This window comes from Ictidomys tridecemlineatus, chromosome 10, assembly GCF_052094955.1.
Source record: "Ictidomys tridecemlineatus isolate mIctTri1 chromosome 10, mIctTri1.hap1, whole genome shotgun sequence".
Classification (NCBI taxonomy): Eukaryota; Metazoa; Chordata; class Mammalia; order Rodentia; family Sciuridae; genus Ictidomys; species Ictidomys tridecemlineatus.
In genome coordinates, this window is record NC_135486.1 from 33,214,874 (window position 1) to 33,240,815 (window position 25,942).

The 25,942-nt window shown below is 41.4% G+C and overlaps 1 long non-coding RNA gene across 2 annotated transcripts in view; it reads left to right on the forward strand.

Annotated features, from left to right (window-relative positions):
• The first annotated feature begins 7,383 nt into the window (after positions 1-7,383).
• Positions 7,384-25,942, forward strand: part of LOC144367191 (uncharacterized) — a 39,434-nt gene continuing 20,875 nt past the window's right edge. The window contains exon 1 of one of the 2 annotated variants that reach the window (XR_013426486.1): positions 7,384-7,836. This is a non-coding gene — a long non-coding RNA (uncharacterized LOC144367191). The remainder of the gene's footprint in view (positions 7,837-25,942) is intronic. The other variant, XR_013426485.1, reaches the window with a different exon arrangement.

Sequence of the window (25,942 nt, forward strand, 5' to 3'; positions counted from 1 at the left end):
TGGAATTTTTTGTGATACATAAGAATACCCAAAATAGAAAATTGATTCATATCAAGTTTATTTGCTCTGCTACTCCTGGGCAATATTAACCACCTAATTGTGAAGCTATTCAGATGGAATATAACTAAAGAGAAGAAATGTATAACAGATATTTTTGTGGAGTTAGGCCTTTTGAAATGTTATATATAATAAGATATATCTGAGAATGTGAACAAGTTATAAATAACTTTTAAGCTTCATTAGAAAATAGAATAAAGAAAGGAAGATAATGAAACCAAGTTACAAATTTCTAAGGAGTCAAATGTTATCTGAGTTTGTTACATTTTCCTTGACTGGTTATCTAGACTTAAGTTACCAAAAAGTGTTCTACTGTGCTTCTTGGTCTTAATCTATCCATTCACTAATGTAACTTAATGTTAATGGCCATATTCAAATTATGTAAACACAGCTTAAAGGCAGCTCAATAACAGGTTCAAAAAGGCTAATGGATTCTCACTGATTAAAGTGAGAATCTCGAATTTGTGTTATAATCGATTATTATAATAGCTGTCAAAATAATCAGATCTCCCTAGGTTCTTCTCCCCTTTGCAATAATGATATTGTTTCTCCTGTCAAGATGTGACGTCTGTATTTCCATGTTCTTGAATCTAACCTGGTTTAATGATATGCTTTGATCAATTGCTGAGTTAATCAATACAAGTAATAGGTTATAGGTTATAAGATTAGGAAATATATAAATAAAATACATAAGTGAAATAATACAGATAACAGGATTCTAAGATAAGTGTTATAAAATTAGTGATGTTAAGTTACCTTAGTTGCCCTAGTTATAAGGTAAAAGAAGTTAACAGTAAAGTAGAAGAAGTAGCAATAAAATAATAATACAATTTTAAGTGATAGGATTTAATGTCGCTAGCAGTAAGACATAGACAATATAAGGTGGTAAGTGTGTGCTCATAGGTTAACTGTAGTTATAGACAGGTACAGACAAGTATAAGTTAAGTCACAGGTAAGTATAGGCCAATAAAACAAGAGTTAAGTATGAGGTGTAGTTATAGACAAGCCTAAATAGATATAGCCAAGTAACTCCAATTTTATGGTTCCCATGTGAAACTGTTATATAAGCTATTTTTAAGAAGTATTTTTTTAAAAATTGTTTTTCTAAGTTTCATATACCTGCAAATGTACTCGAACCCAGAATGTACAACCACAACTGTGCTCAAACCCAGGATGTGACTAATGATTCTACTCTACTAATTACTTTTCTCAGTCTTTGTATCCTGTTTGCTGGCAATTTTCAGATTCCAAAGGATGTGGTTTTCTTCCTTAAATATTGGAACCACAGACTGCCCAGCACACTTCTATCAGAAAGCCACTTGGGTTCTGGCAGTAGTCCCTAGCCAGGAAAAGATAGATAAAATGAAATTCCTTGATTCATTTCAAACTCAAGCTTAGTGTATTTTCTGAGTGGTCTCCCCATAATACAATAAATATGGTGGAAATAACATTGTGTGATTGCAAATACTAGGCCTTAAGAGTCCTTGCCAGTTCTTTCTTGTATTCTTGAATCCCTGAGACCACCGTATTGTGGAGTCTGGTATGGTCAATGGAAGCCATGGATTAATGTAATGTCTACTTGAGGCCACATGTTCAGCCGGCACCAACTGCTAGACATGACAGTGGGATCATCTAGAATCCTTCATTTGTCAGGCTATCAGATGACTAAAATCAAAAGAGTAATTGTAATTGAAATCAGCAGAAAGCTTAATTACCAACCAGGAAATTGGAAGAAATAACAAATTGTACTGCTTTAAGGCACTACATTTTGGGACATCTTGTTATTCAACAACAGATACATGCTAAATATTGAACTATAGATTCCAGCATAAGGATCTAATTTATTTTTGTATTTTTGAGTACATTAGCTCTCCTTCACTTATGGCTTGACTATTTATCTAGCATAACATATAAACCTTGTCCCCTATATGTCTACCTTTTTTCAATCTATTCCTAAAATCTCTCTTTCCAATACTTGACATATATCCAGTTTTTTTAAGAACTACCTCAGTGGGACTTTCCTCATGAAGCCTGTCTTGAACACTAAGTCACAGAGTTCCCTCTGAATTTCATGTATGTATAAGTTCATGTATTAGTTAGGTGAACTTTTACAATAATATGTACATTTAACATTTAATATTTATCACCCCTACTCAACTATCACCTACCCTGGTGACAATAATTATACATTATCTATATTTTAATTTCTGACAGTATAACGGTATTTAGCACAAAATACACAATAGCCAAAAATGAACAACAACAACAAAAGAACTGGTTAAACTCTTCCCAAATAATATAGACTAGACTCCAAAAAATATTTCATGGATATGTATTGATTTCTTATTACTGCTTAATAAATTCCCTAAAACATAGCAGCTTTAAACACTATCAGTTTATCATTTTACAGATTTCTGCAGTTGTCCGAGAAACTTCTGAGGTTTTCTTAGACTAGTATATGTGACTGTGTTCAGCTCGAGCTCTGGCTGGAAAGCAAGCCCTGCAGTGGCTTCACTCTTGTGCTGGATGGTCAGGATTCAGCATTGGTGAGAGTGCCTCAGTCCTTCCTCGTGAGTGCCTTGTATTCTCGAGGTGGCTTGACTGGCTTCCTTGCTGTTATCAGAGTAGCACTCCAAAAGGATCAAGATGGATGATGCAAGTCCTCTCAAGATCTAGATTTTATCTCCTTTTTCTATATCAAAGTACATTACAAGACCTACTCTAATGGAAGGAGTGTGGAAATAGACTCATGTAAAATGTTATAAGGGTCACTGCTTATGTTCACAAATACCAAGGCCATTACATTTTTAAAGGCTTTTTAAAATATCTTCTACAAAACTAAAGACTATTTTTGTAATTTCTGTTAAAAATAACACCAGAATTTTGATAGGAATTACATTAAATCTATAAATTGCTTGGGTATCACTGACCTCTTAATAATATTAATTCATTCAATCCATGAACATGGGATATTTTTATACCTATTTGTGTCTTCTTTAATTTTTTTCCAACAGTTTTGTTGTAGTTTTGAATTTCGAGACCTTTACCCTCCTTAGTCAAGTTATTATTTTACTCTTAAATTATTTTTGTGCTATTATAAATTCAGTTGTTTTCTTAATTTTTTTAGATACCTTGCTGTTAGTTTATAGGGACATAATTGCTGCATGTATGTTGAGTTGGTGACCTGTAATTTTACTGAATTTGTTTATCAGCTCTCATCTATCAGATTTCTCAGGTATTTTTCAGGGTTTTCTACATAGAAACTCATGTTATCATCAATAGAGACAATTTCAGTTCTTCCTTTCCGATGCAAATGCCTTTTATTTCTTTTTCTTGCCTAACTCTCTGGGCAAGGATTTCTAGTGGTATATTAAATAGAAATGGTGAGAGTGGGCCTCCTTGCATTGTTCCAATCTTAGGGGAAACACTTTCAACTGCTCACCACTGAGAATAATGTAGCTGTGAGGTTGTCATTTATGGTCTTTCCTGGGTTGAGCTGTAACAGCATTCAACTTGAGGTTTAGCTGAAGGAAAGCTTCATGATAGCCTTATATCTACCACCCCTCAAAAAGTCATTCTCATAGAAACAGAACAGAAAGGTAGTTACCAGATGTTGTGAGGAAAAAAGTCATGGGAAATTTTTTTAAAAAACTGTTGCTTGGAAGGTACACAGTTTCAGTGACTATAGTTAATACATTATATAGTTCCATACTGTTAAAATCAATTTTAACATGTTTACCACACAGGACAAAATTATAAATTGGTTGAATGATATGTTAAGTAGCTTAGTTACATCTTCCCGAAATGTATACATAGACTCAAACATTACATTAGATCCCATAAGTATACCCAATTAATATTGTCAATTAAAGATAATCTTCTTAATAAATATCATTTTAACTAAATAAATTTAGTTCCTCTATCCAAGTGAAAAAATAAGGTAGAAAATACTTAAGCCCAAGAACAGAGAAATCTTTTTAAGTAATAGGCCAGATTTTCTTTCTTGTTTGTAAATCTTAAAGTACTTTTATCATAGTCAGGGGGAGAAAAACCCAAAAACAATCTCTTAGATTTCTGGCTCTCTGATATCTTTAAATAGAGTTCGGTTACTTATACCTTCTAGGCACACTGATCTACGTGCTGTTCCTTAAACATGCCAAGCATGCAGCTAAGTCTTTTCTCAACTTCATCCCTTAGATTTATAATACATGACCCAAAGTTCAAATTGAATCATAAATTTTCTTCCTAAACCTGCAGTTTCTTCTGCATACAATGGAGGTAGTGATTCCTACTTCTTAATGTTAACAAGAAAAAAATGAGAATGTACATGAATTATCTATTATAGAAACTGACAAGGAAAAGCTTCTCAACTATCTTATGTCTTTACTAACTTGATATACTTATAACTAATATTATCAGAGAAGGTTGATAATATTGGTTATAAGTATATCAAGCTTCACTTCATTTAAAAGCTAATAGACTTTCAGTAGCTTCACTTAAAAGCTAAAAGACTTTCAGTAAGGCCACATGATATTATTATCAGAGAAAAATGGCAAGTTTCTTGAATTAATGAAAATGACTTTAGAGCCCAGTGATTAATTCAGCAATCTCCAGTCAGTTGACATGAGAGTCTTTCTCTGTAAAGTAATGAAATATGTTTATATTTCAGTAATTTATGTAATTAATAAATGCCTGCTGTAGAAGTTAAGCAGTAACTACTAAAGGGGTATTTCCTAGAATTCAGAAATCACATGAAGTAGCAATCAGTGGGTATTGGAATAGACTTATCTGTAAGTCAACTTTCTTGTTCTGGTTATAGCCACCAAGACAATCAAGTTTGTAGTTTAGCTTATTTGCTCAACACTGCAAATAAGTTTGTTTTACTGAACAAAGCCTCCTTATCATTAGTATTTTTCTCTCTTAGAAATGGGATGCCTTATCACATGTTCATATTTACTTACTTCATGGTGATTGCAAAACAAAGACCTTTTTTCAAAGCATCAGAGTATAGACTAACTGCAACCAAGAACAACTCCTTGTGACTCTGAATAGCTCATAAACACTTGCAGTGGCCAAGCAAGAAACAGGAAAATGTGGTATTTACATTTTCCACGTAATTTATTTGGACATCAATAGAATCATTCAAGAGTCAACTTCATTTTTTGATTTAAATATTCTGAAACTCTTTAACTTGTAATGAGTCTTATTAACAAAAAAAAAGAAGAAAAATGTTGAGAATAAACAAAAGAGAACATACATTCTTGAATTTTCATTATAACTATCTGAATTCAATGTTTATGATATTGATAAATGACATAAAAAATTAAAAAGGAGGAAATTGTGATATATGCCAATAATTTATCATCAGGGCTACTGATGTCACTGTAACACATTTAAGGACTCTGTTGCCGAGTTCAATTTATTTACTGCCCCTCTCTATATGAAATTTTCCACATGTAAATGGATATTCAAATGACAATATTCTACTCTATTAGTATGCTTTGATAAATAACCAGGTTAATGAGCTCTTAGTATAAACCTAAGAGGCATGAAACCACATGACCTATTACGGAAAACGCAGCAATAAAACAAAGAAGATCAGATTGCTTTCTTCTCTATGTAATATTAGAAACATTGTTTCCTCCCATGAAAATGTTGGTCACTCAAAAACTAGCCCCTTCTAGAAGAAAGCAGTGGTAATGCAACAGCAATGTGGTTCTCAAAATACCACACTACAGAGACCTTATCTGGTCAAAATTGAATTCCATTCTTTTCCTGGGCAAACCAAAGATAATATAAATTATGTCAGAATAAAATTTATATTAATTAGTGACCAAGTTGATTATTAAGGATATCACAATCCAATTTAGTCATTGTTTCTATCAATATCTTCTAGAGCACAAGACTTAGTGATGCTAACAGAATGACCTGCTGAGAGCCATTGCCAAGTAGGAATGACACATCGAAATTTCCTTGCCAGCGTACCCCATGTTGCTTAGAGGAAGGACTCGTGGAAATGGACTTGCCTTGGACATTCGCTGTGACATTGCATGTATGTTTGAGAAAGGTGACCCTGCTCAAGGACCAGGGTGTATCCAGGTTTAGGTTGTATCCTGAAGGTTTTAGGAAGTATCCAGGTTTAGGACAATCTGGGTTTAGGGCGGTTCCAGGTTTAAGGTTATTCCTGCTGGGAATAGGGCGTATCCTGCTGCCTGAGTTCCCATTGAGTTCTCCTGGAATTCAGAAAGTTTTGGGGATTAAAATCCTGGTGGAGTACATGAATTTTGCAGGCAGAACCTGAATTTCCCCAGAACGTGTTTGTAGACGGCTGGTGTGAGTTCGGGAATAAAGAATTGCTGTTTGAATCTACAAAGTATACAGAAAAACAAACGGAGTGACAAGTACCTATTTTATTAACCTTTCATTCCCCACTTCTTCTTCTGGCTACTTTTAATCATAAAAGTGATCATTGGGGGGTGTCACATTTTGTGTCTGCTAGTGGGGTATATTGTTGTCTGATTACCATAAGTTTGACTTGTCCGATTTGGGCTTGGAGAAAGGGAACTACATGGTTGAGCAAACAGGGTCCTAGAGTTAGCAACAATATAAGAATTATTAAAGGACCAGCCAGGGCTAATAAAAGTTTAGTTAACCAGGGGGACTGTGTGAACCAAGACTCATACCACCCTTTTTGGGCCTCTCTCTCGCTGACGCACTTTAAGGCATCTTTTTAATTTACTTATAGTTTTTTTATAACTTCAGTATGGTCGGCATAAAAACAACATTTCTCCCTCAATGCAGCACAAAGGCGTCTTCTCTCATGAAGAGGAGGTCCAACCCTCGCCTGTTCTGTGAAACAACTTCAGAGAGAGAGGTTAAAGATTCCTGCAAAGCTGTGATGGAGGTTTCTAATATCTTTAAGTTTGGGTCCATTGCTGTTTCTAATTGGGTCATTTGTTGTGTCCCATGGACCAGGGCAGTGGTCCCTTTGCCCACCCCTGCAGCAATTCCCATTCCTAATAAGTTGGCTAAAGTGAGGGATACAGGTTTCCGGCGGAAACAGGTTGTATGTCCCCTTATTTGATCTTCAAATGAACCTGCGTCATGATAGAGCACTCTGGGAAACATATGCACCATTATACAATTAATTACATCTGTTGACCATTTCATGAAAACATAAATAATGTTTAAGTACATAGAATTATACTGTTGTAGGGACGGACAAGGCAAGGCACCTAAGATAGCACTGAAGACAGGGAAACAGTCCTATTTGGTTGCAACCGGATTCAGAGGGCATTGCTTCTGTTGTAATCAATTAATCCCCTGAACCCCAAGTTTAGGTAGTTTCAGAATTTTGTACTCAACATGTAAGGGAAGGGGCTCAGAAGTTCACAGTCTGCAGAAATTCACAAAAAGCAGTTTTTGTTTCTGTTTTTTTTCCTCTGTTCTGGGAAAGTTAACTTTTCAAGGACACCTGGGAGGGGGAGAACTTTTTTTTTTTCCTTGCCAGCTGTTACCATGGAGCCCAGTTGATAACTTTTTTATCTTAGAAATGTAGCCATCTCTGTGAAGCCCCAGCTCAGGGCCAGAGGCCTTGTTCACATATTTTGTGAAAAACTAGTAAGGGGGTGTCTAGCTTAGGAGTGCTGATTTTTCCAGCCAGTGGCCAAGTAGAACAGGGCAACATGAAAAGAGGAAGTTTATCTATACTGAACTCCTTTATAGGGACTCTTTTGCTGAAAGTCCTAAAGTCAGCCATAGTGAAGACTTCTGGAGAAGGTCAGTTAAGACTTTTCTGTGGGCCTGGTACAGAGGGGGAGGACGGGGAAGGTGGTGCGGAGAGCAGCTCCGTGGATCTGAGAATGAGGAAGGAGAGATGTAAAAGAATAATGGGAAAGGGGTTGGGGATTTTCCTAGCAACAAAAACTTGAGTAGAGGAACAGGTAGAGCAGAGGGGAAGACTGGAGTGAGTATCCCAAAAAGCCTGTGAGGGACTTTAAATTTTTAGTAACCTGTTTTCAGTGATGACAAAGCAACTTTAAAGGCCAGTTTCATTACATCTTGGATAGGGGTCTAAGGGCTCTCCTCTGGTTTGAGCTTTGGGTTAGCTGGTAAGAGGACCTGGTGGGACCCAGTGTGGGCACTGACAGGAGAAGAGAGGAGTGAATGGGTGGAGAGATACCTCAGTACCTGTTACTTCAGCAAGGGGGCAATGGTCTGAGAACCGGCAGAGGTTTGGGTTCCATCAGGTAGCCCCTGTATGTTTACATCCTTATGACTTACAGAAGTCGGTTTTTCCCCCACAGAGCCGTGACTCTTTGAGGCTTTGATAGTCTGCCGGGCAAACATAGTAATCTAGGTTAGCCAACCTGCATCTGGCTCCCATGTCCCTACATCCATAATGTTTGTTTCCATTATCTATGGTATGGAAGGGATTTAATGGAATTTTAGTGGGATCCTCTTCATCAGGGATACCCAATAGGAAAGACCTATAGCCAGCTGACAAATGTCTGGGTGGAGAGATGGCCACCAGGTCCCTAAGGGGGCTGTATGTGAGATAGATCATACTTTTTGTCCAGTAGGATTTGTGATAACCCATCGCTGCTGAATGGGCTGATGAGGGTTAGGACTACTGGTGGTCAAGGGGAGAGTCCATAGCCTTATCCACACGGCGAATATGCAATTTGAGAGAGTTATCGGTCTTTTTCAATTTCCAGCCAGAGTCTGGACAGGGCGCAGGCTTGAGATGAGAGGCATGGATCCAGGAAGTGATTCCATCTACCTTTACCGCTGTAGATGTTATAAGTAGCACCTGGTATGGTCCTTTCCAGCGGGGTTCCAGGGATGACACCTGATGTCGCCTTACGTAGATGAAGTTTTCCACTTGATATCGATGTGGAGTTCCTTCGTCCCCAGGTTGGTAGGCAGTGGCCAGCTGTTTCCACAGGTATCACTGAATTTTTTTAAGAGCTTTAAGTCTGTCAAGCAAGGGGGTGCAGAAGGGATTGTTAGGTCTTAGAGTTGGGATTAGGTCCCTTACTGGAGGAGGGGCACCATAGAGAATTTTATAGGGGGTGAGGTTACACAAAGAAACAGAGGGAGTATTTCTTGTATGAAACAGTGCATAAGGCAGGAGCATAGTCCAATCTTTTATGCCAGTCTCTAAGCTTAATTTCGTTAAGGTCTCTTTAATGGTTTTATTTATTTTTTCTACCTGTCCTGAGCTCTGGGGTCTATAAGCACAAGTAACTTTCAATTAATCCCCAGGGTCCTGGTTAACCCCTGACTTACCTGGGCCACGAACGCCAGTCCATTATCATACCCTATTACCTTAGGCAGGCCGTATCTTGGAAAAATATCTTTCAGGATCTTCTTGACCACCATTTGCGCCGTTTCTTTTTTTTGTGTGGGGAAGGCTTCAATCCATCCTGAAAATGTATCTACAAAGATTAGGAGATATTTAAGTCCATACCTTGCTGGCTTAATTTCAGTAAAGTCCACTTCCCAAAATTGTCCTGGTCTGGTTCCTCGAAGGCGCCTTACTGCAGGAAGCTTGGAAGGGTAAGCATTAACCAATTGATAGACCCGACAGGTTTTTGTTACCCGTTCAGCTATTTCCTTTTGCTGTGAGCCGGTTAGTGGAAAACTCTGTTCTTGATCCTTCAGGAATGCCTACAATTTCTTTGAGCCAAGGTGAGTGACTTGATGTACATTTTTAATGCAGTGTAGGGCTTTCTGAAATTGCAGGCTGGGCTCAGTAGAGGAGTTCAGTGTCAGTGTCCTTATGTTCCCCTGGTGTGGAAAGTGTTAACATGGTTACTCCGTTTAGGGCTGCCAATTTAGCCTCTTCATTTGCCCTCTTGTTAGATGGGGGTGGTATCTGCACAACGGTTTGTTTTCTGGGCTCAGTGAGCCATCGTTTACTGCCCCTAAGGGAATAGTCCAGGAAGACTACTTTTTGCTGGCAAATTTGGGCCTTTTTGGCAGAAGCTCTATACCCGAGTTGAGCAAGCTCAGATAATAGTGCTTGGGTCCCAGACTCACAGTTTTCCTTGGTATCGGCTGCCAGTAGCAGGTCATCCACACATTGAAGCAGGGTGACTTTGGGGTGCGTAGTTCTAAAGTTGTTGAGATCTCTGTGGAGGGCTTCATCAAACAGAGTGGGGGAGTTTTTGAACCCCTGTGGGAGTCTGGTCCAAGTTAGTTGATCAGACGTTTCGGTTTCTGGATTTACCCATTCGAAAGCAAACAGCAACTGACTATCTTTATGCAGAGGCAAGAAAAAGAAAGCATCTTTTAAGTCCAGGAAAGTATACCATTTTCACTCAGGGTTCAGGGTGCTAAGCAGATTGTACGGATTAGGTACTGTGGGGTGAATGTCCTGCACTCTGTTGTTAATCTCTCTTAAGTCTTGAATGGGGCGATAGTCCCCGGTTCCTGGCTTTTTTACTGGTAGCAGGGGAGTGTTCCAGGCCAATTGACAGGGCTTTAGGACCCCCTAAGGCCAGATATTTCTGAATATGGGGCCTTATCCCAGCTTTAGCTTCTTTGCTCAGAGGATATTGTTTAATATTAATTGGGGAGGCTGAGGTTTTAACTTCACTGTTATTGGAGGTTGTTTTATGGCTAGGCCTAATTTAGCAGTTTTTGCCCAGGCATCTGGGTAATCTGTTATCCATTTCTGGGATAGCTTGTCTGTTTGATCAGTCTTGGGGGATGTGAAGAGTTGATGTTCACCTTCTATTGACATAGTTAAAGCCATGACTATAGGAGTTTTTACTGAAGGATTTAAAAATTCCATTTGGGGGCCTTCAGGGTTAAAACTTATTCTGGCCCAGAGTTTGGTGAGCAGATCTCTGCCCATCAATGGGGCTGGGAATTCTGGGATCACTAGGAAGGAGTAATGGACTTTTCCTTTCCCCAGGTCCACGGTCCTCTTAGTTGTCCAAGCCTGATATTTACTGCCATTAGCCCCTTGAATTAGAGACCTTTTAGTTGATAGAGAACCCAAGGGTGCCTTAAGGGCTGAGTATACTGCCCCTGTATCCACTTCAAAGTTTACTGGGGTCCCCTCCACTTCAAAAGTTACCTTGAGCTCGGGGAGTGGATCCAAGCCCCGACTTTCCTAGTCATCCTCCAGAGTTAGAATGGCTGGCTGGCGTGGCTGTTTCTTTCTAGGGCAGTCTTTGGCCCAGTGTCCTTTTTCTCTACAGTAGGCACATTGATCTGAGGCCAGAGGTGGCTTCTGGCGTTGGCCCAGGTATCCCTTTCTGTCTCCCTGTCTCTTAAGTTCTGGCCTATTTCTTGTCGTGACCAGGACCTTAGTCAATGCCTCAGTCTGTCTTTTGCTTCTTTCATCCTCCCTTTGCTCCCTTTCTTTCTCCCTCCTTTGTTCCTTCTCTTCCTCAGTTTCTCTCTTATAGTATACCTTCTCGGCTTCTATGACTAAATCTCTCAAAGTCATGTCTTGTAATCCATCTAAGCACTGTAATTTTTTTTAATATCCAGGGCAGCTTGCCCAGTAAAGGCCATTGTGACAGATGCCTTTTGATCCTCTGCTTGAGGATCCAAAGGAGTATATCTCCTATATGCCTCCATAATTTTCTCCAGAAACATAGAGGGAGATTCATTAGGCCCTTGAATAATCTCTCTTACCTTGGCCAAATTAGTTGGCCGTCTAGCAGCTGCTCGGAGACCCGCTATTAGAGCCCGGCGATAAATGGACAGATGCTCCCTACCTTCAAAGGTGTTGGGGTCCCAGATGGGTTGGTTCAAGGGGAAATCGGCTTCGATTATGTTGGGAAGTTGTGTCAGTCGCCCATCTGGTCCGAGGATATTTTTTCTAGCTTCCAGGAGGATTCTCTTTTGTTCCTCTGTCATGAAGAGAGTGCCTAAGAGTTGTTGGCAGTCATCCCAAGTAGGCTGGTGTGAAAACGTCAGCGGGTTCTTTGAGTTCTTTTAGCTGGGCCAGTTTCTTCCAGGGGAGGAGGGGCTGTGTGTGCCATGGGGGAGTCATCTGGAGGGTACAGGGCTGGCTCAGCTTCTTCCAATGGTGGAGAGGCAGAGTCAGCAGCAGGGGAATCACTTAGAGTGTGTTGGGGGTTGGGGAACAAAGGCAGGGGATAAGGAAAGGGAGGAGAGTCCAGCAGAGTCAAATCTTGAGACTCAGGGAGAACAAAGGGTGGAAAAGGAGCAGAGGGTTTGAGAGATAGAATCGTGGGGGGAGGAGTTAGAGCGGGGACAAGAAAAGAATTCACCCATGGAGGAGGAGATTTGCAGAGGTCCTCCCAAGTTAAGATATATGGCTGTTGATCTGGATGGCTATGTGATCTCGGCTGAAAGACAAAGACAATATCTCTGACTTTATAAATTAGTGGAAAGTAGAAAGATCCTTCTGGGGGCCATCCGACGCCAAAGGTGGGCCATTCTGAGGAATAGAGAGTCTGCCAGGTCTGGTGTTTTACTGTAAAAGAAAGATTTTAAGCCCTTAAGCGGACTTCAGTCCAGTGATCAAGGGTCAGGGACAGAGGCGTGGAATGGCTCTGTCCCATAATGAAAGTTACTTGAACAAAGACAGGGACAATATAAACGTGACATAAACACGGACACAGAGTAAACAGTAAATGTGTAACACAAGTTCAGAGGCAAAGATTAAAACAGACAGTGAATTCAACTTGAGAGAAAGAATTGTTGCCGGCAAAACCAGACGGGTTGGCAGCAGAATACAACAGATGAAGGCACCTCCGTCCCTCCCAGATGAGGGCACTTCCATCCCTCCCAGAGTCCTTCAAAGCATCCCTTGAAAGACGTGGCCTGTGGCTTCTGGACACGTCTGTCCACCACTGCCAGGGGGAGCTCACACTCTCCACTGGCAACCACACTCTGCCAACCCAAACCAAAAAACCAGAAAGGCTCTGAAAGCTCATGCTCTCCACTGAGCAAAAAACCAAACTTTGAGCGATCGCAAAGGAAAAACAAGGAGAAGACAGAGAAGGAGAAGAAGAAGAAGGAAAAGAAAAGACCCCTTTATACCCCCCCCAAGGAGTCTGTTGGGGTCTCCCTGTCCGGCAATGCGTACTTCCTGGCCAACGCACCAAATGTTAGGGTCCGGCGAAACGTCGGAGAAAGAGACCACAAGAGACTGTCTTATGCAACAACAAAAGGGTTTATTTGGAGACCAGCGTGCTGGGGCTCAGAGCTCACTTTAGCAAAGAGAGATACAGCAAAGAGTCCTGAGAACATCTTAAGCAAAGCTTATATACTTTCCTTGGAGAGGGCAGGGAGGGAAGTTCATTGACGGGACAGGGCAAGAGGGCGGTTTGCCTGCAACCGGGTGAGGGAATACATACTGCAGTTTGGCAGTTGGAGACAGCACATTCTGGGAACAAGATTAGAAAGGAGTTCTCAAGATTATTAACCTTTCATCATGGTTCCTTTTCTTCTAAGACTCAAGTTTCATGGACTGAGCTGCTACTGATCTCTCCAGCTCTCCAGTCTGCAAATGGCCACTGTAGGACAATCCAGTTTCTGGTGTATAAGACAATCTAACACATCCCCTTTTTATAACCATACCTATATATATCCTGTTGATTCTGTTCCTCTAGAGAAACCTAATACTCTTTTGTTACTGGTCACAGTATCTCTGTAATGTCTCTGTTTAGTGTACCTGGTCATGGTATCTGGATAATCTCTTTGGATAGTGTATCAGGTCACAGGATCTGAGTATTGTCTGTGTTTTCTATACCTGATCACAATTTCTCTGTATATTTCTGATAATTATACAAGGTCACAGTAGAGGATAACATCTCTGGTTACTGTATCATGTCATAGTATCTGAGTATTATTTCTGTTTATTGTCTATAATTATTTGACCCTATTGGTTTGGGCCTCTGGCAAGACAGAACATGATGACAGAGACCATGTAGTGGAGCCATGTTGATTACCTCATTGTGGCCAGGAAGCAAAGATTAGGAGGAAGGGAGAAAAGAAGACTGGGACAAATGACAAAATATACCCTAGAGGGCATTCCCCCAATGATCTATATCCTCCAACCTTGAGCACACCTCCAAATAACCCCTTGAGTGATGGATCCACTAGCATTCTTATAATCTATTTGTGAGGTCAGAGCTCTTTATGATCCTATCTTCTGCTCAAGGCCTAATCTCTGAGCTCTCCTGCATGGGGACCAAGTCTTTAACACATGGGCTTAATGAAGACATGTAAGATCCAAAACATAACATTGTGCCCACAGCTCCCAGAAATGTTGTCTGTGAGACAATGCGAATTGAATTTCATTAATCTCCAAGAGTTCCTGTAGTCAATAGTTCCAATATGGCTCAAACATCCAAGTTCAAAGTCTTCGCTCAAGACTCAAGGATAAATATTTGATATGAACCACTGTAAAAATCAAACCAACGGTTGCACGTTCCCAAGACACACACACAGGATAAATGTCCCCATTGCCAAAGGAAGGAGTAGGGAAATGACAAAGAGGAATGGTTTAAAGCAAGACCAGATCCTCCCAGGGTAAACATCAATTCCTGTAGGTCCATATTCAACATCTATGTCACAGGGTGGTATGATGTAAGCACCAATAGGCTTGTACAAAAACTCAACTGAAAGTGGACCAAGGACCTAAGCAATGGACCAGAGACCCTGCCATAACTAGAAGAAAAAGTTGGCCCAACTCTGTATCATCTTGGCTTTAGGAGTCAAGAAGACTCCTGGAGTGTAAAAGTAAAACCAAGAATCAATACATGGGATGATAGCAAACTAAAAAGCTTCTTCTCAGCTTAGAAACAAGAGTGTAAAGAGACAGCCTACAGAAGGGGACATTTTTACCACCAGCACCTCAGATAGAGCATTACTCTCCAGTATATATAAAGAACTGAAAAAAACTTTAACACCAACAGAACAAAACAAAAACAACCAATCAAGAAGAAAACCCACCCAAATAACTCAATCATTAAATGGGAAAAGGAACTGAAAAGGTATTTCACAGAAGAAGAAATTCTATTGTTCCAAAACTGCGAAAAAATGTTCAATATCCCTAGCAATTAGAGCAATGTAAATTAAAACTAACTCAAATTTTATCTCACTCTAGAGTTAGGCAATTATAAAAAAATACAAATAACAACAAATATTGGCAAGGATGTAGGGAAAAGTTTCACTAAATACATTGCTGGTGGGACTGCAAATTGATGCAACAACTCTGTATGGAGATTCATAGAAAAACTTGGAATGGAAAAACCATTTGACACAGCGATCCCACACCTTGGTTTATACCCAAAGGACGTAAAATCAGCCTACTACATTGATACAGCCACATCAATGTTTAGAGCAGCTCAATTCACAAAACCTAAGCTATGGAACAAACCTAGGTGCCCTTCAACAGATGTATGGAGAAAGAAACTGTGACATATATACACAATGGCCTATTTTCAGCCTTAAGGAAGAAATTATGGCATTTTCTGGTACACTTGGGGAGCAGGCACAGACTCTAGATAGCTCCTCGATATCACATGTGCCCATGCATTCACTCACACACACACACACACACACACACATGCAGACACCATTATGAAGCCTGGTAATATGGTGCCCACTTGAAATGCCTTCAAAGGTTGAGATTGAGGACTTGGGAGCACCATTTTGAAGTTCATCTGGGGAACAGTGTAGAGCTAAGAGGTCAAGTTCTTGTGTGGTATATTAGTCTCTGGTGTCAGAAACTAGTTGGATGAAAAAAAATGTTAAGGAAGAAAGGAAGGAAGGTAGAAAAAAAAGGAAGGTGGTAGTAGGAAAGCTGGGGGAAGAAGGAGGTAGAGTTAAGTTTACTCCTTCTTCCTCTCCACCACTTGAGGACAAAGCAAGGAAGCCGAGTGAGGGAGAAGGAAGCTAGTTCTGTGCACACACCAAATCTCCTGGCCATCTGACCTTGGATTCATCAGACCCTGGAAAACTCAGAACTTGAACCCATGGATTTATTGTGATGAGCTAGCCTAAGATGGCGAGGGGCAGGAGTGTGACAGGGCAAGGCCTCTGGACACACCTGTGTTTCTCTGTGCCACGGCAGGACCCATTTGTAGAGTCTAGGATTGGTGGCCTACAGGTGTGTCCTGGATCGCTTTGCATAGTTGAAAGCACTGCCTTGGGGGTTCCAGGGTTCCTGGAGAGGGAGGTGTCTCAGAAATTCTGGGGGAAATGTGGACCAAGGCACATTTGCTCTCAGCCCGTTGGAGTGAAGAAGCTGGACCCGGGTGTCTTAGGGGACAGGGCATTGTGTGAGGGTGCGGTGATGTGAGTGAAGGGCCACCACATTAGGACACCAACCTCCCTGAGGCAGCAGACAAAGGAGGGTGGAGGTGCTATGGACCGAAGGCCAAAGGAGCTTTGGGTGTTGGGACCAGACACACGAGGGCCATTGGAGCCCACTACAGGTTTTGGTAGGTGCGTGAGACACTGTGGGTGGGCAGGACGCACCTATCCTTGAGCTTGTGGACTTTGATCTTTGCATCATGACCAGTGCCAGGTCCTGGGGGCCAGAACCCATAGGGAGAGGAGCATCATGGGCCAGGCAGGGCGCACAGGGCCATTTGTGGCCGTGACCTCACAAGGGGCAATTGTGAGGGCATTCCATGGGGGCGTTATAAAAGGCAGTGGCGACAGCTGAGCTTCGTCCATTGTGCAGGAAGCTCTTGGTGGTGACCTGTCGGACTCCCAGCTAGTTAGTGCGTTTGGTGGTTGGTGGTTGGTGGTTGGCGGTTCTGGTTTGTGTCTTTGTTCTTTGATTTGGGGTGTTGTTGTGTTGTTTTGTTGTTTTAGTCTTGCTTTGTTTGTTTGTTTGGTTTGTTGTGTTGTTTTAAGGTAGTGTCCTCGGGTGGGGTGGCCACTCCGGATGGCTAGACAGAGTAGTGAGAGTCAGAGTAGGGCGCCCAGGAGCCCCCAGCGGGGCCTGGAGTCCAGCTTGTCCTCGGAGGATGCCCTGAAGGGCCAGTATGAGGTGCTGAGGTGCATCGGGCAGGGCGCCTTTGGCACCGTGAGGCTGGCCCGCCACATCCTGACGGGGGCGGAGGTGGCGGTGAAAACCGTGCCCAAGGGCGAGGTGGACCCGGCCTTCCTTCAGGCCGAGGTGGCCATCATGAAGGCCGTGGAGCACCCCAGCGTGGTGCAGCTGTTCCAGGTGATGGAGACGGCTGACCGCGTGTACCTGGTCATGGAGTATGCTGGTCGGGGCGACCTGCTGCAGTACATCCCACAGGGGGTGGGCCTGCCGGAGCGGGAGGCACAGGGACTGTTCCAGCAGGTGGCCAGCGCCCTGCACACGTGCCACGCCCAGGGCATCGCGCACAGGGACGTGAAGGTGGACAACATCCTGCTGGACTCGCGAGGCCGCATCAAGCTGTGCGACTTCGGCCTGGGCTGCCAGTTCAGGCAGGGAGAGCTGCTGGACACGGTGTGCGGCACCATCACCTACTGGGCCCCGGAGAGGTTCCTCCTGGAGGAGTACCTCGGGCCCGCGGTGGACGTGTGGAGCCTGGGTGTGGTCCTCTACTTCATGCTAACGGGGCACCTGCCCTTTAAAGGGAACACCTTCGAGAAGCTGAGGGACCAGGTGCTGCACCGCTCCTGGGTCTTACCGGCCCACGTGTCCCTCCAAGCTCAGGACCTGGTGGCGAAGATGCTGACCGTGGACCCCATGGAGAGGCCCAGCATGGCTGATGTCTTGAGGCACTCATGGCTGAAATGGGGTCAGTGGGCTTTTGTGATTGATACCAGAAAGTCCTGCCACCGCTTCTGCCCAGATCCCGCCACAGTGAAGGTCATGCTTGACCTTGGTTTTGACCTCACTGACACCTGGACGTCCCTGAAGGGCCGAAAGTTCGACCAAGCCATGGCTACCTATCTCCTGCTCAGGCACCAGCACTCGCAGGGGGTGGGCCTCAGGGTCCAGAGGAGGTCTGTAAACTCGGGGCTCCAGCCCAGGTCCTCTGCGGGTTCTCTCCCAGCCACCCTGCCCCGCCAGAGGAGCGCCAGCAAGCCCACCTCTCCCTCCAGGCAGGTCGTGCCAGCTGTACAGCAGCCGCGTGGGGTGCACCTGTGGCCCCGGCAGAGGGGCAGCAAGGGAGGCAGCCTGCCTGCCCTGGCCCTCCCCAGCCTGCAGGCCCAGAGCCCAGCTGCCCCTGGCAGGGCCCCTCAGCAGGACCTTGCCGCCCTGCCTCCTGGCCCTGGGTCTGGAGGCCTCAGGTCACAGGTGGAGGGCAGCATTAGCCCCCAGGGAGTGTCACAAGGAGAGCAGACCCTCCCCAGGCAGCAAGCCCAAGGAGGGACAGCGGGCTCCTCCCAGGAAGGCACCAAGGCCTGGCGGAGGGTGGCCAGGAGGATCCTCACCTGCCTCACACGAATGTGCTGTTGCTGCGTGGCGGCCCCCAGGACAGGACCCAGGCAGGAAAACGGGGTGGCTCGGGCCCCAGAAGGGCGGGCACGCAGATTGCAAAACAAAGTGGTTCCTGAGATGGTGGCCAGTTGAGATGGAGACGCAGCCAAGCAGGTGAGTGGGTGCAGCCTGATGTGGCCCTTGCGCCATCCCTGATGGCCTTCCCCAGGACATAACCCGCTGTCCCTGGGTGGGTACCGAGAAGGGGGCGTGATGTGCTCACGCTCAGGCCAGTCCCTGTTTTTCCCCTCAGGCAGTTGGCAAGGATCTGATCAGCATGGCGCAGGTGCTCCATAGAGGCGTGCCACCTGCAGGCACCTCCTTCCTGTGAGTTCCAGTCCAGAGGGCCTGCTGGGGACAGGATGCCTGGAGACAAGTGCTCTCCCACCAACCCCCTCCCTGGTCTGCAAGAAAGACTGGGGAATCCTTTTCCTGGGGCTCCCCTCCCCCCACTGTGCTCTTCTCTGTCCCTTGTTTCTGGCATGGCAGACATGGCTGGTTCTTAATAAATTTCTCTTCCTCACAGATCTCCTCACTTGGATGCTTTCAGGGGACCAGGGAGATTTGTCTGGGTTGCATCCTGCTCTGAGTTGGGGTTGGGCCACCATCTGTTTGAGGGAAAGGGTGGTTCTGTAGTACTGGGAATAGAGCAAGGCAAGTGGGACTCCTGGGTCCTCTGTAGGTCCCCTGGGCAAACAAGGACTCTCAAGTGCTTGGGAAGGTGGGAGGCTCTTGAGCTGCCTGGGGGCCAGCAATGCAGACCCTGTGGGGCACCTTCTGACCCTGCTGGTCCCTGATGAAGAGAGTGGAGAAGGGGAGGTGCTCTGGACAAAAGAGATCATGTCCTCGGTGACCTATCTCCTCCTGGTGGGCCCACGTCCTAATATCTCTACCATTTACCCCTAGCCCACCAAGATACACAGTCACCAATGTCTCCATCCATTCCTGAACTCACAGCGCCTTTGATCCATTCACCTACCCCAGGAGCCCAACACAGAGCACTGCTCTCCTGAGGTTCAAGCCTTCAAAGCATGAGCTCTCTGGGGACTGGGAAGAGTCAGAGCAGAACAGGAGGGGTGTAGACTATGCTTAGAATGTGGATTCGAGGCCGACCATGGGGTCAGAAGGCTCAATTCAGATCTTCTCTTCCACTGACCCTCTGAGTTACTATGGACATGTCACGGAACTCTGCAAGCCTTAGAGTTCTTGTTTATTCCAGAGGCCTTATTGAGTGCCTACTGTGTGTGTGTGTGTGTGTGTGTGTGTGTGTGTGTTTTCACACATGCTTGTCTTTGGGATTCGCCCCAGGATCCCCCCACTCATGAAAGCATATTTGTGCCCTGTGACAAAACAGGACCCACACATTAGCCTCATGAACAATGAAGCAGACACGAGGTGGATCATAGGAGAGAGCATGACACATCCAAGGGTCTGTGTACATCTCCTCCTCCCTGAAAGGAGTCTCCAGAAACAGAGGGTCTAAGGTCCAAGGATCCATTAGTCCTGGAATGTGGAGGGCTCCCTTCGGGCTGTCTTGGGAAATTGCTTCTGTCCACTTGATTGAATTTCCTATTTTCTTTTTCCGCAAATTATAACACAAATATCCAGTGGTGATCTATTTTTGATCATCTCATTAAGCAGCACTTTCTAAAGTGGTAGAGTAATAGATAGTTGGTGCCTGAATCTCTAGATTTTGTCAAGCTGTGTTTTGAAATGCCTACCAGATTAGACCTTTATGTGAGACAGAACTTCTAATATTGTATGTCTTTTAAGCAACTGAACTGATTCATTTTTTTCATCTTCTGTAAAGCAACTAAGTTTTTACAGTGTACACAGGCCAAAAGCTAGGAGTTTATAGGGTTGGGGAAGGTCACTTGGCCTTTAGTCTTCTTCTATTCATTCTGTATTCTCTGATATTCCTTTGCTCTAAATGTCTTATTGCTCTAAATGTCTTATTGCTCATTTAAGTTATTTGGTTGTTTTGCATCCTGTGGTGTTTTATTTTGTTTTGTTTCAGTCTCAGAACATAGTTCCAATTCAGAATCTTTATACTGACATATTCACCCAAAGACTTCTAGGGAATCAAACCCATAAGTCATCTTTCTTGCTGGCTTATTGTGAAGTAAGAAGAACATGAATTCTTTGATATTCATCACATCAAGAAGTGGTTGAAAAAGTAACTCTTTTTATCTGGAGAGTCTCTTTAACTGTTTTGACCCATAGCATATGGTAGAAGCTGTATCATGTGGATTTCTGGGCCCGGGTAGTAAGTTTGTGGCTACCTCCACTTGCTGTCTCTTGGAATACTTACTTTGTAAGAAAATCCAAACATTTCTGTTTAAAATCCCTCCTGGAGTAGAACTAAAATCCCAAGTCTACAATCTCAGTCTCCCAGTAACAGCCAGCATCATTGTGCTACCCATCAGGTGCTACCCATGAGTCAGCCATCTTGGAAGCAGATATTCCATTTCTAGTCAAGTCCTCTCTAATGAAATTCAGGTGACTAGAGAAGCACCATCCTGTCAATTCCTAACTAGACTGCAATTTTGTCAGCACAATTTTTTTTTGAGCCAAAAAATTTGCAGTGGTTTCTTATATAGAGATAGCATACCGTGAAATATTTTATTAAAAACATTTTATTAAAAATGTGTATTGAATACTGCCCTGTAATATTATGCTTATTTGGCACAAAAGCATCTGTAGCTATTATCTTATTAAGACATGTTTACCCTTAGGACTATGAAATTCATAACAATAAAACCTAGCAGGGCCAATTACCACCTAATACAATTACCAACTCTATTATTTTTTTCTTTTTATTCCTGAGGATTTTGGTGCTCAGAGGTGCTCTGTCATTGAGTTACATCGCCCACCTTTTTAATACATTTTATTTTGAGACAGGTTCTCACTAAATTGCTGAGGCTGTCCTCAAACTGTGACCCCTCCTGCCTCAGCACTCTGAGTCTCTGTGATTACAGGTAAGCACCATCACACTGGATTTTGTAGGCTCATGTGGAAGCTCAACATTCCTGCGATTCCAGCCCACCTCTCTAAAGTTAAGCCCCAGGGACTGGGAAGGCTGAGGTAGGAAGATCGCACGTTTTAGGCCAGCTGGGAAATTTAGAATTTTAGCAACACTGTAAGACCCTGTTTCGAAATAAAATAAAAGCTGAGCGAGGTGACACACTCCTGTAATCCCAGAATCTCAGGAGGCTGAGGCAGGAGGATCAGGAGTTCCAAGCCAGCCTCAGCAAAAGCAAGGCACTAAGCAACTCAGTCAGACCCTGTCCATAAATACAAAATGGGGCTGGGATGTGGCGTGAGTTCTATCCCTAGCAACAACAACCACATGACAAATTAATGTTTTCATAGTTACATCTGGAAATGAGCAATTGAAATAGATAGTTCTATAATCTTGGTGGCTAAAAATTGTTACTTTAACTTTGAAAGATTATATGCACTAATCTTTCTCATTAGGCTTTAATACAGAAATAGAAGATTTCATATAAAATGATATTTGGTAGTAAATGAATACCAGCATACTTGTTGTAGAGGTGAATACTTTTCCATAGGTATCTGGAAAGTTTTTCTAATATAATATATTCCATGTATGCATGAGTGATACTTGTGCATACTGAGTCCACTTGTGAAAGTTACTGGTTATTCTTTTTTCAATTTTACAAACTGTTATCAATTTCTTTTAAACTTCTCTGGTAAAATAGGATAGTACATCTTAAATTAAAATTCACAAGCTTTTAAAATGATATAAATCTATTTGCTAATGTATTTTTATTTGATCTTAAATTGCATCAAATCTCTACATTCAATGTTGCTTTACCCTATTAGCAAACTTACCCCCACAGTACTTCCATGCCACATTCAAAGTATTTACTATTTATTACTGGAATTTCAAAATTCACCTTGGTCAATAAAAACAAAGGTAAACTACAGTCTGTCATGGTGATGTCTTGTTTCTGAAATCATATTGCAAAACTCTGATAATAAAACACAAAATTTTCTATCAAGATCTGAATGAGTAAATAAAATTTGGAATATAAACATATGTATGTATATATAATATAATATTGATCAGTATTAAAAACATAAGATTCTGCCATTTGTCACATTCAACTGTGATGTACCTAGAGGACATTCTGCTAAGTGAAGTAGCTAGAACCACACACACACAAAATGCCCCATGATTTAACTTGTATGTGGAGTTAAAACACACACACACACACACACACACACACACACACACACACAACATGCATATATAGAAACTGGGAGTAAAGTAGTAGTTACCAGGGGTGGGATATGGAAGAAATGGGGAGAAACAATTTAAAATTACATACTTGGACCTACATAGGATGAAGGGACCTAGAGATCTAAGGTACCTCGTGGGGACTATGGTTAATAGTATCATAATAAATACTAAACATTTTATAAGAGATCAAAATTTAGGTGCTATTCTAACTCACCACACACACAAACATACAAACTATATAAGTAGGAAGGTGGTGGATAGTTTCACATGCCTTTTTGTAGTCATTATGTCACTGTGTACATATACATCAAAACATCAGTTTACACATTAATATATCATATATATCTTTATCTCCTAATAATGTAATATATGTCTATATCCATGAGTGTGTATAAATACACATATATGTATATAATGTATAAAACTATTTGATGTATGCTAAATATAACCAAATCAAATTCATGGAAGCAAAATCAAACTAGGATGATGTTTACCAGGAACTAATGCGTCAAAGAAATAGGGAGCCCTTGGTGAGGGGTAAAATTTCAGTTAGACAGAAGCAAAGAGCTCATTAAGATCTTTGCCCAATAAGACCCAATGAAACCCCATGTTCTGAATAAATAACATGCACCAATAAATAGTAAGAGGAAAAAAGAATTACAATAAGCTCTATTGCCTTGCATTTGACTACAGTTACTAGTAATATACATTTCAAAATTACCAAGAATAACTTTGTGGTATTCTCCTGCAAAAAATGATAAGTAATGGTTATTTAAGTTCATTTCACATTGTGAACATGAAACCATTACTTTGTAATCCATAACTATATGCAATTATAATTTGTCAATTTACAAAAATTCATGAAATAACCAATACTACTAACTCTAAAGAGTGTTACTTGTGTTAATGAAATAGACAATTAAATGTTTTTATAATAAGTAGTAAGTTAAAATGTAATTCTATGTTGTAAGAATGAAAAGTATGAAAATGATGAGATTCAGAAAGTTTTAAAGTGAAGAAGTAGGATTTCCTATAAAATTATGGTGGACACCTATATTTCAATTTCTTCATAAATCCTAGAATATTATGCAAATCAAGCTCAAGAGCAACAATATATGTATGACTCACAATGATAAAAGAAGAGAAAAAATAATAAACTAGAAGAGAAAAAATAATAAACTTAAAACCAAGTATAATGAAGAGATCAGTATATTCTGTGTATTCTGAAATGTCGTGGAACAAAGCTGAGACATAATGATCCTTCTCCACATGAACCCACAGCAAATGTTATTACAACACTTACCAAAACCCAGCACTTAGCTCAGGAATAGGAGAACATTTTTGTAAGGATCAAAGGGTAGATGTTTTAAGGTCACAGACCATACAACTTTCATCTCAGCTCTTCAATCCTGTCACTCTAAGTTGAAAACAACCACAGACAGTAGTTAATGGATTGGTGTGGCTGAATTCCAAGAAAATTTTACTAACAAATACTAACAACATCTACTGTCTGTGGCTATTACAGACCCAGGTCTTTACAGAGCCAGGCTAATTACACACTCACCCTGACAAAAAGTGATACCAAATACATACTTCACTAACTGAGCACCAGGGCCAGTTACATACTTGATTGGGCCCAGTTACAAATGAGAATCAAGGATTCTGTCTTCATAGTTACTTAGAATTTCATGAAGTGGTAGCAGAGCCTCAATCCAAACTTGGGACACCCCTGAATCTCATCACAACATTACACTAGTACTTGGGGTGTGATGAGGAGGGACAAACATATTTTTAAAGGTACATTTAAGACCGGAATATTCATTCCATTATAAAATATATCTGTAATCCTCACAAAGAACACAGAACATTTTAAAGATGTTCTACTTTTGACAAGGACACACACACACACACACACACACACACACACAAAACTATCCTTCAAGTGATTATGGATTATAGGAAACTTCCTTTCAAATACCTATAACCAATTTATATTGACTTTTAAATTACTGTGAAGTTCAAAATCACATTGCAAAATTTCAGAAAAACGCATCTAAATACGTAATTGTAGTATAGGCAAATCTTTTTATTTTTTATTTCTTTTAATTAGATACACATGACAGCACAATGATCTTGACATATCATACATTTGAATCAGATGGGTTATAATTTCTAATTTTTCTGAGTATACAGGTTGCAAAATCATATTGGTTAGTCAAATCTTGATGACAATGAAATATCTACTTTTAAATATATATACATACATGTATATGTATATATATATAAAACTATTTTCATTTTGGGTTGATAAATTGTTTTTAATTGGTTACAATTAAATTATAAAATATCAAATTGACTGAAGTAACTACCAATACCAATGGATGAGACAATCAAAACTTAAACATGGACCAGTGAAGTGATGCTCATGTAATACAATAACATTTCACTTGATTATATTTGGACTCAGTTATGCTCTTTTGCATCAAGCTATTTTATATATGGTGGCAGACTTCATCTCCTAACTGTGCACTTGTTATTAATAAGCCAGAACTAAAGAAACACCATCAGTAAATGACAGGATGTCATGATCAGTGCATTTCCAGAGCTATGAAGATGATACATGTGGTAGCATAAAATGGAATATTCTAAATTTGAACTACAAACCAAAGTATTGCATTTGAAATGTTCTAAATCGTGAAATAAATTTGTCCTGTTATATTAAAAACACAGTGGTAGTTATCCAGGGTTGTTTATTTTCTCATAAAGATTAAAAGAACTTTTGGTTAAATTTTTCAAATATACAAGAGCCTTATTTATAGTTTTAAATGATTTTTCTTATATATTTAAAAAATTGACAGTAAAATATATCCATCAATATTAGTGTTGCAAATGTTTTCTTTATTATTTTTCTTTCATTAGCTGGGAGAAAGTTTAATTCTATTACAACAGTTCATTGGTCTGTGCTTACACTTATTATAACTATATACTATTTATAATTATAAAAATATATAATACCTTCATATGCTCTCCATGTTATGACTGTCTTCATGAATTAGATAATAATCCTTATCTTTTTTGTTAGATATTCTGTTCATTTTCCATCCTTAAGCAATTTTATACCTCTGAAAATGCATTGATCATGGCACTCTGTCATTTACTGATGGTGTTTCCTTAGTTCTGGCTTA